This window comes from Sciurus vulgaris (genome assembly GCF_902686455.1).
Source record: "Sciurus vulgaris genome assembly, contig: HiC_scaffold_174_arrow_ctg1, whole genome shotgun sequence".
Taxonomy (NCBI): domain Eukaryota; kingdom Metazoa; phylum Chordata; class Mammalia; order Rodentia; family Sciuridae; genus Sciurus; species Sciurus vulgaris.
In genome coordinates, this window is record NW_027632879.1 from 902,135 (window position 1) to 917,052 (window position 14,918).

At 32.6% G+C, this 14,918-nt stretch overlaps 1 pseudogene across 1 annotated transcript; it reads left to right on the top strand.

Moving 5' to 3' along the window:
• Window positions 1-6,667: 6,667 nt before the first annotated feature.
• LOC306652296 (ras-related protein Rab-12-like) lies at window positions 6,668-7,788 on the top strand (annotated as a pseudogene). The gene has a single exon. The product of its transcript is annotated as a ras-related protein Rab-12-like (transcript).
• The last annotated feature ends 7,130 nt before the right edge of the window (window positions 7,789-14,918 follow it).

The following is a 14,918-nucleotide window of genomic DNA, read 5'->3' on the forward strand; positions in this document are numbered from 1 at the left end:
ATTACCTCCTTGAATTTACTTTTACATGAATTAAATATATATATATATCCTGATAATATAAATATATACATGTATATATGTGTAGTTATTTGTACAGAAGAAATACATTTATGTTAATAAATGTATAAGCCCATGAATTTTTATATTTCAGTCATTTGACATTCAAATATCAATTAACCTGTCAAGAAAACTATGCTTATCAAGTTATAGATCTTTTCTTGGGCTGTGCTAGCCTGATAAATGATATTTATATAGATCAGCACTTTACCCAGTTGGCTATACAGGAATATTTATTCAACCACAGAATTCTTAGATTTTAGGATGATTCCGTGACCAAACTCTCTGAAGAAAAATATGCACAGGATTATTGAATTTTTTATTAATAATAATGATAATAATTGAGTTCTGACATCAATGGTGAACAACCCCAGAAGAAGGAAAGCAAGAGCCATCAACACAAAATTAATTTAACTTCATGAGAAGGGCTCTCATATGTTCAGAACCAAAAGGTCATTCTCTCAAAATGGTTCTGGCCCTTTAGTTCATAACTGCTTCCATGTGCTTTCTTATGGTCATCTGGTTATATGCAGAAGTGGAAGGAAAGAATGCAAACTCAGGAGGACTCAGAGTATTGGTGAGGCTCAGTAAAGAACAAAGAAAAAACAAAGGTGTGAGTCTGGAATGATGCAAAGTTCAGACCAGTGCAATTTAAAAACACTTTATTCTAATTAGAAAATTGTATGCACTGAGTATAAGTTGTTCAGCAAATTTAGACTGATAAAGGGAAAAAAATAACATTCCTAAGCCACCATTCATGAAACAGCATGAATGTAATATGTAAGAATTTGTGAATTGTGACAATATAGTATTTTATAATTTTACTTACAATTATGTAATAAATATTTCTGATGTGAATACTTAATTATAATCTAACACTGTTTTTCATATGTATATAACTATAATTGAAATTGTCAATCTTTTATTTTGAGCACTCATAAAATATTTTGTTTTCACTATCAAAAGCAAAATTTTGATGATAAAATTTTATAATTGTGTTCATGGAAATCCAGTTGTTATGTTAATATGTTATAAAGTTTCAAAAGAGTTTTATTTAAGGGGATGCAAAACAGATATTTTAAGAATGTACTTAAATTTCAAATTCTTGATTGTTTTCTTTGCTGTGAAGAAGCTTTTTAGTTTGATTCAATCCCATTTGTTGATTTTTTGATTCTACTTCTTGTGCTTTAGGAGTCTTGATAAGGCCATCAGTTCCTAAGCTGACATGATTTGGGCCTACTTTTTCTTCTATTAGGCACAGGGTCTCTGGTCTAATAATGCAAAGATAGAAAATCTTTGCCTCTTGCACTTTAGGTAGGATACATAAACAACTCAAAAGATGTTAAACCAAATAACCCAATTAATGGATGGGCAAAGGAACTGCATGGAACAAATATATGAAATATGTTCAACATATCTAGGAGTTAGAGAAATCCAAATTAAAACTACACTGAGATTTCATCTCACTCCAGTCAGAATGGCATTTATCAAAAATGCAAGTAACAATAAATGTTGGCAAGGATGTGGGGAAAAATGTACACTCATACATGCATGTGGGATTGCAATATGGTGCAACCACTCTGGAGAGCAGTACACAGATTCCTCAAAAACCTTGGAATGGCAACACCATTTGACCCAGTTATTCTACTCTTTTATGTATACCCAAAGGGCTTAAACTCAGCATACTACAGTGACACAGCCACTTCAGTGTTCATAACAGCTGAATACACAGTAGCTAAACCATGGAACTAGCCTAGGTACTCTTCGACAGATGGGAAATTTGGTACAAATACACGATATAATCCTACTCAGTAATAAAGAGAAATAAAATTATGCCATATGCTGGTTAATGGATGAAGTTGGAGAATATCATGCTAAGTGAGATAAGCCAAACCCCCAAAACCAAAGGCTGAATGTCCTCTCTGATACACCCATACTAACTCACAATATGTGTGGCTGGTAGGGAAGAATAGAAGTAGTTTGAATTAGACAAAGAGGAATGAAGGGAAGGGACAGAGAATGGGAATAGGAAAGATAGTAGAATGAATCAGATATCACTTTCTCATGTGCACATGTTTACATGACCAATGTACATCATGTAAAATCAGATAAGTGAGAAGTTATACACCATATATGTATACATGTTAAAATATATTCTGTCATGTATAACTAATAAGAAAAAAATGTACTGTAAACTTAATTTTAGGGCAGTTTTAGAATCAAAGGAAAATTGAACAGTAAGTATAGACCTCCTATAAATTTCTGCCTTTATACTCTTGCAATCTTCTCTAATATTGGCATCTCACACCACAAAGATACATTTGTAACATGGACCATTGTCACTCAAGTCTAGAATCTTCAAAAGGATTTGTCTTGTGTGTTCTGTGGGTTTGACAAATGAGTACTGATGTGTTCACCATTATTGTATCATGCAGAATAGCTTCGATGCCCTGAAAGTCCAGTGTGGTCCACCTATTCTTCCCTTTCCCCAAACCTCTGGAATGACTGATCTTTGTACTATCTCCATAGTTTTGTCTTTTCCAGAATATCAAGTAGTCAGGATCATAAAGCACATAGCCTTAACAGATCAACATTTTCACATAGTAATAGGCATTTAAATTTTGTCCATGTCTTTTGATGGATTGAAGATACATCTCTTGTTAGCACTTAATTATATTCCTTTGTATAAATATAACATTATTTGTTCATTAATTTACTTGCTGAAGAACATCTTGGTTACATCCAAGTTTTGGCAATTTACAAATATTGCTATTGTACACATTTGGATGCAGGTTTTCATGTAAGCATAAACTCTCTTGGGTAAATACCAATGAAAATAATTGCTGAATTTTATTATAAAAGCATGTTCAGTATTGTAAGAATTTTAAAACTCTCTTCCAAAGTGACTGTACTACTTTAGAGTTTTATGACAATAGTGATTACTTTTGCTTCACTTTCCACATAACATTTAGGTTTGTTTTGGGTTTTGCTTCTTCATAGATACATAGTGATGTTTGATTGTTTTAATTTGCAATACCATGATATCACATGATGTTGACTATTTTTCTTATGCTAATTTGTAGATTCTTAGCTGAGGTGACTCTTCAAATATTTTGTGTATCTTTTAATTTTGTTATGTTTCTTTTTGAGCTTCAAGATTTATTTGCATATTTTAGATAACAGTCCTTTATCAGATTTATATTTTGCAAACATTTTGCCTTATCTGTGGCTTGTACTCTTATTCTTTGACAATGTTTTTCACCAATATGAAGTTTTGTTAAATGATGATGAGCTTGTTAATGATTTATTGCATGTATTGTAGCTTTGGTATTGTATCTTGTAGGGGTTTCTGCCATGCCCTGCATAGATGAGAAAAGAGTTAACTGCCAGAGGATGATGTTGGCTATAAATCAATTAATTATGAATAAACTTATCTAATCAATAAATACACAAGAGCCAATACTCTTCTTAAATGAAAGGGGGTGTGGCAGATCAGGCCATACCAGATCTGTCTTATAAATTTTTCTATAAATAAAATTCCCTAGGATAATTTTATAGGCACAGACAGGCACAAACACACACACACACACACACATGCACATACACAGAACTGGAGGTGTAGTTAGAGGTCTATATCTCAACCTTTTAGATAGTAATGCCCCCCTTTATGGTGCATATCATATTCTCACACTAAGATATGAAATAAAGCTTAATGATTCTGACAGTGAGCAAGCTAATTGTGTTCTTGGTGATTGTTTCATAATTATCACAGCTGGGACAAAGTCTTTACTTATATGAGTAATGTGAATTACTGAATTGAAATTCTCAGAAATGTTTTTCTACTGGTAAGGGTTTCTTTGAGTTGCATGCAGGAGACCTCTCTATAATCATGAATTATCTGCTTTTTTGACTAGAATGTTTCATGAGGATGCTTCAAAATCTGTTCCCAATACCACAGACTTCAGTTGTTAAAATTTGCAGCACTAGGAACAAGTCCTACCTGATCGCACTTTCATTATCATCCTCATGTATCACCCTTTGTAATTAAAATTTCCTCATCTTGATGGGACTCCTTGTTCTTTCTCTCAGCTATTTTTTAGGTTAGCCTCTATTTTATAGGCAAGCAAGACTTTTCTTGTTTTTCTTTTTTTTTAATTATTTTTTAAATTTATGATTTTATTTTTCTCTTTCATACGAAAAACTAGAAAGTAATGGGCCAGATACTTGGTTCAAGTAATAACATTTAAGAATGTGAGGATCTTCCTTAGAATATGAATTTTTCCTAAAAATAATGTCTAAGAATCCTTAAAACTTCTAAGAATAGTGACAATATCACTAACTACATTTTTAAAGAAGATCCCCAGAGTTGTTGTTCTTCTGTATATACTGTTTTCATAAAAATCTTTGCTCATCTCATCCCACTTTTGCTGTTTCATCTGTTTTATGATCTAATTATTTCTAGAATTACTTTGTGTAATTGTAGGAAACTACAGGTATTCTCCAAAACAAGCCTCAAGGTACACATCCATTTCCTTATGAGTTAAAATGCAATGATAAAATTTCTCATTAGTCAGCTATAAGGTCCATGCTTTGCAATTTGACAAAAATAAAGCATGTTTTATCCGAAGTTTTGTAGCATTCAATTTTGCCGTCATTCTTGTATCTCATTTGTCTGAAATAACAATGGGGCCCCTATAAGATTTGTGTGCTGTAGCTCCTTTAATAAACAGGAGAAAACCACTATTTTGGGAATCATTTAAAGGAGAGAGATGGAGATGATTGTGACATCCTCTAGAGATTTAGAACATTGTGTCTATCAGCTTTGAAGTTCAAAGTTGTTCTTTTGTTAATGCTCAGGGATTTCTGGAATCCTTGAGGTTATATACTTTACATTAGAGTACCCTGGAGGCTGGGGTTGATATCAGTATGACAGACATGTTGATTTAAAACAATCAGGAAATGTCTTAGAAAAATAGAATATGTGAAATCAGTTCCAAATTTACATTTTTTTTCTGTAGAGAAATCTAGTTATAAAACCATGCATAACCAAAAAATTGTTTTCTACAAAATAGGTTCAAAACAAAGATAATTAGATGACTCAAATATTTAGTTATGTTTGATTCACTCTTTCACAGTAAATATGGCCTTGACAGTACAGTCACTTTTCTCTACAGAAATAATTTGCATTGAAACTCAAATATATGTTTCATGCATGTTGTGTTTGTATATAAATATATATATGTATTTGTATATAAGTGTTTGCATACATCAACTTATAACTCTCTCTGTTCCTTTCCAAAGGTTGAATTGTTTCATTAGTTTATTTTCTACCATAATATCATTTTATTTTAATAATAATCCAAAACAATGAACTATAGCACGTCATTAGGGCAATTAAAGGAGACATACTTTACACTACTTTTAATAAGGTAAACTATGATTAGCAATGTTCCATCATGTTTACATTCTACTGTATAAAACAAGAAATAGCATTTGTTATCAAGACATGGGAGATAGTGTTTTGCCTATAGATGTTACCATAACTCTTTTTATAGGACTAATAATGACCTTCCATTGGAAAAGGTCCTCAAATTGCAGGGTTTCATAGATTTATTTGTCCCTATGAAAATTGCCTGTTGTAATACAGTAGAACCTACTTCAAGATTCTTGGCTCCTTTAAATCTCTCATTTCAAATGTCCTTCTTCCCAGTATAGATTTAGAAGTTCTGTTTACAAAGCTTTCATGTGCTTTGCTACAGCTTTTTACAACAATTTAGAGATGTCAGAGCCAACCCATTTGCTTCTGTCTTAGCAATCGACTTATTTCTCCTCTTTTCTAGTGTCCTAAATCTGTCTATTCTAAACATGAATACGAATTTAAATATATTATCTATTAAGTATAATAGCAGGTTTAAATATGAATGGAAGTGTGTATGAATTTTCTGGTTTGTTCATATTATATATATATGTATATATTAAAATAATCATGTAGGTATATTCATTTGTGTGTATATATGTATAAATGTATACATATACATTTATGTATATATATTTTATATACTATATATATATATATATATAATATATTATATAAGAAGGGTATAGTTGAAAATTTGTGGCCCACCACATCATGTTCAACCACAAGAACTGGATCCTAATCAGAATACATTATACTCTGTGTATATATAACATGTCAAAGTACATTCTACTATCATGTAACAAAAGAAAAAAGCTAAAAAATTTATGACCCAGATTACATTACTAAGAATGAAACATATTTGCATATCTTGGTATCTATGCTTTAGTCTCTTGGTCTTCGAGATGAATGTAGTTACATCTGTCATAGTTCCTCTGAGCTTGAAGGATTATTACAGAAAAAAGCACTTAAGAAGTATGAATTTTTGCTTTCCTCCCTCACCGGCGGCGGCGGAGGGAGGGCGGGGGACGGGGATATGCGGGGCCGGGTGGCAGCCGCAGCCGAGTGGGCCGGTGGGCCCGCTCGAGTGGACCGACGCAGTGCTCAGGTCGGGGCCGAGGCCCCGCGCGGCGGAGGCCCAGGGGTCATCCCGAGGCGACGCCGGCCGGGGGGCCGGCGGGCGGCGCGATCCGTATGCTTGCATGGATCCCTGCGACACGCTGCAGAAGCGGGCCCGGGGCAGCAGCGGGGCGGCCTGGGCGCGGGCTCCCCGCGCTGTCCGGGGGCCAGGCGCGTGGGAGGAAACAGCCCCCCAGGCTGACGGACTTCACGCTGCAGGTCATCATCATCGGATTCCGCGGGGTGGGAAAGACCAGCCTGATGGAGCGTTTCACGGTTGACACCTGTGAGGCCTGCAAGTCCACCGTGGGTGTTGACTTTAAAATCAAAACTGTAGAACTAAGAGGAAAGAAAATTCGATTACAGATCTGGGACCCAGCAGGTCAGGAGAGATTCAACAGCATTACCTCAGCTTATTACAGAAGTGCCAAGGGGATCATATTAGTGTATGATATCACTAAGCAGGAGACATTTGATGATTTGCCAAAATGGATGAAGATGATTGATAAGTATGCTTCAGAAGATGCTGAACTTTTCTTAGTTGGAAATAAGTTGGACTGTGAAACAGACAGAGAAATCACCAGACAGCAAGGTGAAAAGTTTGCACAGCAGATAACTGGGATGTGATTCTGTGAAGCAAGTGCCAAGGACAACTTCAATGTGGATGAGATATTTCTGAAACTTGTTGACGATATTCTGAAAAAGATGCCTCTGGATATTTTAAGGAATGAGCTGTCCAATAGCATTCTCTCATTACAACCAGAACCTAAAATCCCACCGGAATTGCCTCCACCAAGACCGCGTGTCAGATGCTGTTGATTTGCTACTTTGGAGACAAGGTGGAAATGATTCCTGAAGAAGGGAAAAACACATTCTAATCTGCACTACAATCATTTTGACAATTTCCTTTCGCACTTTGTAATCCAAGTCAGAGCTATACACTAACTTGTAAATATGCAAATTTGCAATCCTGGGGAAGTTTGGATTATAAATTACATATTTCCCTCCAAATTATATTTCTTTCATCCCTATACATACACTGGGAAATATAGTACTTCTAATATGAAGAATGGGAGAGATGAAAAGTATAATGTTTCTTAAATAATATAATTGTCCTTGTTAATTATACTATGAGGACAGAAGATATTCTGATAAGAAGAGAGAATGTGGTGCTTTGCTTACTGTTTTAAAGAAAATTTGTAAAACTAATGACTTTTGAGGAAAAAATAAACTATGTTAAGTGCTTTTTTCTTTATTTACAAGACATTTCCCCAGCTGTAGCATCTTTGGAGTGTTTCTGCCATAAAGCAAAGCTCCATTCATAGCTGTTGTTGAAGGTTATTTATTAATGTTCTGTAATGATAGGATATTCCTAGTTAGAGGTTATTTTGACTTGGTCCTGAGGCCACAGAATCTCTCATGGTTTCCTGATAGATGTACCCTATGCTTTTAAGAACAACAAGATTCAAGAAAGAAGTGTTTTTGAAACTATAGAAAAAAGATTTTAAAACAACACCGCTGTCCTAAACAAATCCTGTTTAAAGGAATTTTAAAGAGATACATTTTATTATATCAAAGAACATACATGTATTTGCCTAAACATTCTGTATCTTTGTAATGATAAAACTTTTCCCCTTTATGGTGAAGCCTATTCCTATTAAGCATAGACTGTGTTCAATATTTTTTATTTTTGTTTTTATTTTGTCTGATAATGAATTTGTGAACTCTATCTTTGGTATATCTTTTATTAAACTGCACTGTTTTGTTTAGTCAAGGTAAAAAAAAGTATAAATTTTTAGAAAACCTCAGGCAGCATATTAAAATATCAGAATATTATTAGTATATACCATGGATGATACTGATTAGATTTAAAACCTTGTTGTAGATTATACACCTACTTCGTATTTTAACCAGCTTTTCTCCCTTCCTTGATAGTGGATGTTTATAGGAACCAAGGTGGTATTAGGTAAACATTTGTGATTCAAACTATATATGTTGTGGAGATGTAGAATACATAAGTCAGCCAGCCATTTTTAAAAATTTAATGGAAGAAACATATTCAACCTATGCTTTAAATGTAATGCTTAGATAGCCATCTGAATGAGAGTTAGTAATTTTAAGTTTAAAATTATATATTTATGTTTGAATTCTGTGAAAAGTTCTGAATGCTGTAATAACTGAATTCATAATAATGTTATATATAGATAGAGAAAGAGAAAAAGATAGATGCATATAAACACTCTTCAGTTTCGAAAGCCACCAACAGAGTTAAGAAATCTTAATGCTTCATGTGGAGCCTAACCCTTAAGTATCGAGCAATGTTATTGCAGCATATTCAAAATTAATCAGCACAATTACAAATGATGCCTGCTGATTCCTTTATAAATTCTACCCAGTAATATGACTGTTAGGATAAAAATTTAGAAAACACACACTTGTAATCTCTTGAAAATATGAAAATTCTACACAATTTCAACAAAAGAATGCACTGGCTTCCAGTGATATATCTTAAGGGGGAAGCTATTTTTCTGAAATAACTACAATGGCATTCATTGTTCACAACTCCCTCATAGTTAGACATTAATGTGAGAATGAACTAGGGGTTTCCTAATTCATCTTCATATTTCTTTATAGATATTATTCTAACACTTAAGTATGGATTTGAAAAATGTAAAAAGGAGCACGAATCAATTATAATTTTTGCTACAAACATTCCCCTTTGGAAAGTGCAAATCATTAATCCCAGAAGGGCAGTAAATGATACTTATTAAAGTATAGGCATTGAAGTCAGAGAGGACCAGGAGTAAATCTTACCTTCCACACATACCAACTGTGTTGACATCAAAAGTTAAATATCTGTCAGTCTCCATTTTCTAATCTTCTCTGCGATGATCCTTACTTCCAATGAAAAATACTAAGGTCTAAACAATGGAATGGGATAACTTATCAGGTTCTTATAGTAAGAACTCAAAAATAATAGTTATTACTTATTAGTTTTCAAATATTTTAAATTACCAAAGTTAAGCAACAAATATTAATGCACAGCATCATTAAGTGAGTTCACAAAAATAAACTAGCAGTCAAGATCCTTTACTCATACAATTACTTTTTTATATGAAGGGAAACAACAAAATTGAATTAGGTTTATATAAATATAGAGCAAATAATGCAAGGTTGTTTTCATCTAATAGAAGAATAGAGGTATTTGATATGAAATAAAAGAACCAACAGATACTAGCTTATTCTTAGGACTGAATATTAAAAATATGTGTATTTTATAATTTAAAAATAATATTCTCTTTTTTTAAGTTACTTTGAGCAGAAATTGTGACCTTAAATGAAAATAGATTTCATTATTTTAAGACATTAAAATATATATTATATATAATAACATCTGAAAATTAAAATAAGGGAACTATCAAGAAGCTGAAAATATATGTAGCATAAAAATGAGTAACAGAGGGCTGGGGATATAGCTCAGCTGGTAGAGTGCTTGCCTTGCATGCACAAGGTCCTGCATTCAATCCTCAGCACCACAAAAAAAAAAAAAAAGAGTAACAGAATGAATCAAATTATATTGAACTACTTATTCATATCTAACAGTGTATGCTTTACTATATTCAAGTAATAGTGCTGTTAACATAAGCAAGAAAAAGCAAACTAAAACAAAGAAACAAAACTTAGCAGGAACCAATTCTGGAATGACAGAATAAAAAGCTTCAAAAATTTATTCCTTTAAAAGCAATAGAAACTCTGGAAAAAAATTGTCAGAGTCAAATTTTCACAACTCTCAAAATACCAGAACAGAGACAGCAACAGTAGCAAATATAGCACCAGAGTGAGAAAACCAAATTCTAGAATTGCCATGTTTTTATTTTGATGTACAGTTTTCAACATATAACCAACAAAATTATGAATTATGTTGATAAAAGAGGAAAATAGCAATGAATAGGCAGTCTTTTGAGAAAGCCCAGACATTAGATTTTCTAAACAAAACTTTTAATTACCCATGACAATAAATATGTTCACAACTAAAGGAAACCATATCCAGAGAACTGATGGAAAGTGTGAAAACGAAATAGAGTTTGGATGATGACACAGAAGCCACAAAAATAGACAAAGAGCAACTGTTCAGTTAAGAAGAATGATGCCTAAAATGAAAAATTCACTAGAGGAAATCAAAGCATATTAAAATTGGCAGAAAATATCAACATTCTTGAAGAAAGTTCTGAGATTACCAAGTTCAAGAAAGAAAGAAAGAAAGAAAGAAAGAAGTGGTTAACAGATACATATGAAGAGTCATCAAGAATGTTAACATAAGCGGAGGGAGTGGAGAAGATCAAGTGCAGCAGATAGAAAAAAAATTAAAGATATAGTGATCAGATTTTTTTCACATTGATGCAAAACATTAATCTACCTATCCAAGAAAGTCAGCATACTTAAATAAAATAAACTCAGAGGCACATGCTTAGAATCATCAATGCCAAACTCTTCAAAGTCAAAAAAAAAGAAAGATAAATATAAGCAGAAAGAAAGAAACAACTAATTTATGTTCAAGGGACACTCAGTAAAACCAACAATGAAATTCCTACCAGCAATTTTGCAGTTGTAGAATTTAATGGGAGGGGAGGGGCTGGATTTACATCTTGGTAGTGAACTTGCCCATCATGAGCGAGTCTCTGGGCTCAATCCTTGCACTATGGAATAAAAGAAAACAAGAAAAGGAAGTTAGTGGAAAATATTTAAAACTTTTAAATTAAAGAATATCAACTGAAATTCCATAAAATAAAAGCAAAAATGAACATGGATTAATACATTCTTTAGATAAACTTTAAATGAGAAATAATTGCTAGAAACATATTTCACAAGAAGTACTGAAATTTGTCCTTCAGTTTTAAATGAAAAGACATAGTTAATAACTCAAATCTACTGAGGAAAATAAAAATCTGGCAGTTTCTACATAGTTATATGTAAGAGGCATTGTAAGTGTGTATTTATTTGTAATTTTTTCTAATACTGATTTTTCAATAGCTGCATAAAGCAATAACAATTCTTTGATTTTGAGTGTATTAATAAAATGATCTAGTTTCAAAAAGTATAATGTCACCAATGAAAGGGGGAAGGGGACAACTACATGATGACAATGCATTTACATACTTTTTAAATTGTTAGTATTAACTAATTAATTAATTAATGAAATGGTTTAGCTTACGATCTTAGTTGTAATCCCCATGTCAACCATTAAAAAATTAAGTGAAAAGGATGTAGAAAAGGAAACAAATGGGAATTAAAATACCACACTAGAAAATATTCATTTAACACAAAAGAAAGGAATAGTAGGGTGATAAAAATATGTAATGCATATCAAAATAAGCAATAAAATTATAGACATAAGTGTTCCCTTATTATTAATTACATGGATTAAGCCACAATAAGATATCATTATCTATTTACTAGGATGGCTATGGTTTTAAAAATAAAAGAATAACATTTGTTGATGAGAATGTAGAATAATTACAGCCTATATATTGTTGTTGGGAATGTTAAATACTACATTCAATAAAAAAACAATTTAGACATTCCTCAACAAGTTAAACAAAACTTCAATACGATCCAGCAATCATATACATAATTATACCCCAAAGATCTGACAATCAATTTTAAACATAAATTTTATACATGAACACCCATATGAGCAATATTCATAGCAACTGAAGAAAAGACACAACTTCAAGTCCATCACCTCATGAATTGAAAAAACGTGTGGTGTATCTACAAAGTGAAAAACTATTCAGTCACAAAGAGGAATTATATACTGGTAATTGTTACGGCATAGATGAACTTTAAAAAAATGTTAAATGAAAAAAGCCAGACGAAAGTAAAAGACCACATCTTATAAGAATATTTATGTGAAAATTTTAGAATAGGCAAATCCAAAGGGACTTGAAGCAAACTAATAGTAGCCAGGAACTATAGGAATAATGGATAACTGGTTAGAAAGTTTGGGAATTTCTTGTTCAGTGATAGAAAGGTTCTGGAATGAGGTATTTAAGATAATTTAAAATTCTGATTGTACTGTCACTGGAATGTACACTTCAAATGATTTAAATAGTAAAATTTACAATGTATGTAGATTTGTATGTGATGTATGTTTGTATATAGATACACATATGCACATGTATGCACATATATAATTAAATAAAATAATGAAGTTAAAAATTCCAGCTAGAAGCACAACCTATAAGAACAGACTAAGCAACATGATAAAACTCTTTGCCTTTTTAAGGCAATACACTTTAAACTCAAAGATAAAATAGGTTAAAATTAAAAATATGGAAAAAGATATGTCATGCAATCAGTAATAGAAATGAGCTGAATTAATAGAAACAAAATAGAGATTAAGATAAAAAAAAGTTAGTAACAAGAAAGATGACAGTTTTTTGTTGTTGTCTTTTTTTTTTAAATTGGGGATTGAACTCAGGGACACTTGACTACTGAGTCACATCCCCAGTCCTATTTTGTTTTTTTATTTAGCAACAGGGTCTCACTGAGTTGCTTAGCTTTTGCTGAGGTTGGCTTTGAATTCATGATCCTCCTGATTCAGCCTCCTGAGCTGCTGGGATTACAGGTGTGTGCCACTGTACCTGGCAAGATGGGTACTTTATAATGATAAAAAGTATTGAGAGACATAACAAATATAAATATATATGCATATAGCAACAAAGCCTTAAAATACATGAAACAAATCCAAAAAATTATTGGCCTTTTGGGAACCTTAAGTAAGTCAGTTTTTTCGTGAACTTAATGTGGACTTTGGTGAACTTGTGTATCTTTATGTTCATAATGATAGGCTATTGTATTTTTTAAACTCCAATAGAAGTGCTATTCTCTCTGATCTAAAACTCATCTTTAGGGTAACTGTTCAAAGTTCATGAGGTCAGAGGAGCTAGCCTGGCATCTGGAATCTGCTGTTTCACAGCTGACAGATTCCAACAGAAGTGTATTTAAATTCTCTAGTAGACAATGTTGGGCAGGGAAAGGAGGGAGTAGGGCTGGGTCCTTAATATACAGGCTACTGTTTTTTAACCATTGACCGTGGGGTAAAGCTAGGGTGCCTAGACAAAACAAAGTCATTCCCTGTTTCTTTCTTTCTTTCTTTCTTTTTTGAAGCAAAATAATCTTGAAAAAATATTATTTTTGATAAAAATGGGAGAAAATTCCAATGTCCCTAGCCACGAGAGACCAGTTCTGCTGAGAAGTGAATGGTGGAAACTCAAATTTGAAAACATTTGTGGAAAGGGAAAATTGGCTTTCTGTTAATTGGCAAGTGTTCTAGTGGGACTTTGTTTTTGATGGGGTATGTTATGTTGTATGTACACACGTATGGACCACAGTCTCAATTGAGTTTATAAGGTTCAAAAGGATGGTTGGTTAAATCTTGATTTTTGTTAATTTATCTCAATAAAAGCCCACAGGAACTCAAAAAATAAATAAATAAATATTAACCCTTGAAACAAAAATGACAAAATTGAGCAGAGAAATAGGCAATATAACAATAAAACAATGGTGAGAGATATCAGTAACCTTCAACAATATATAGAAAGAGTATCAAAATATCAACAAGGAAATTAAAAAGTTGAAAAAACAAATGCCAATAAACCAACTAGATCTCAGAGATAATCTACAAATTATTCATCCAAGAATAGCAAAGTATACATTCTTTATAAACATGAAGTATTTCCTAGATGGCATATGTTAGGCCATAAAATATGTCTCCATGAATTAAAAATGCTTAAAATCATGCCAGATATATGCTCTTTTGCTTGAATAAGTAATATTAAAAAATCAACAAATGTTAAAATTTGGAAAATCCATGAATATTTGGAGATTAAGATACATAATCCTAAATAATCAAATTCATGAAAAAATATTTAAAATAATCATTATGGCATATCTAACTTTAGTAGACATAACAAATGGTATGCTTAAAGAAAAATTTATATTTGTAATTGCCTCTGTTAAAAATAAAACTTGAGGTGGTAGGGGACTCCAATATGGTGGAGTAAAGAAAGGATGTACTTCCCACTTTGCTCTGCCATTCAGAATTGAAGTGACAAGCATACTGGATGGGTATCTGAAGAAAATACTTATAAATAATTATAAATTATAATTATAAATCTGGTGCTGTGAATGGAGGATAAAGGGAAATACACCTGAGCCCAGCATTAGTAGTTATGCTATGTAACCACAAAGATAGGAGCAGCACAAGGGAAAGAGCAGACTCTTTGGGCACATAAACACCTGTAGAAGACAGTCTGTACCTAGC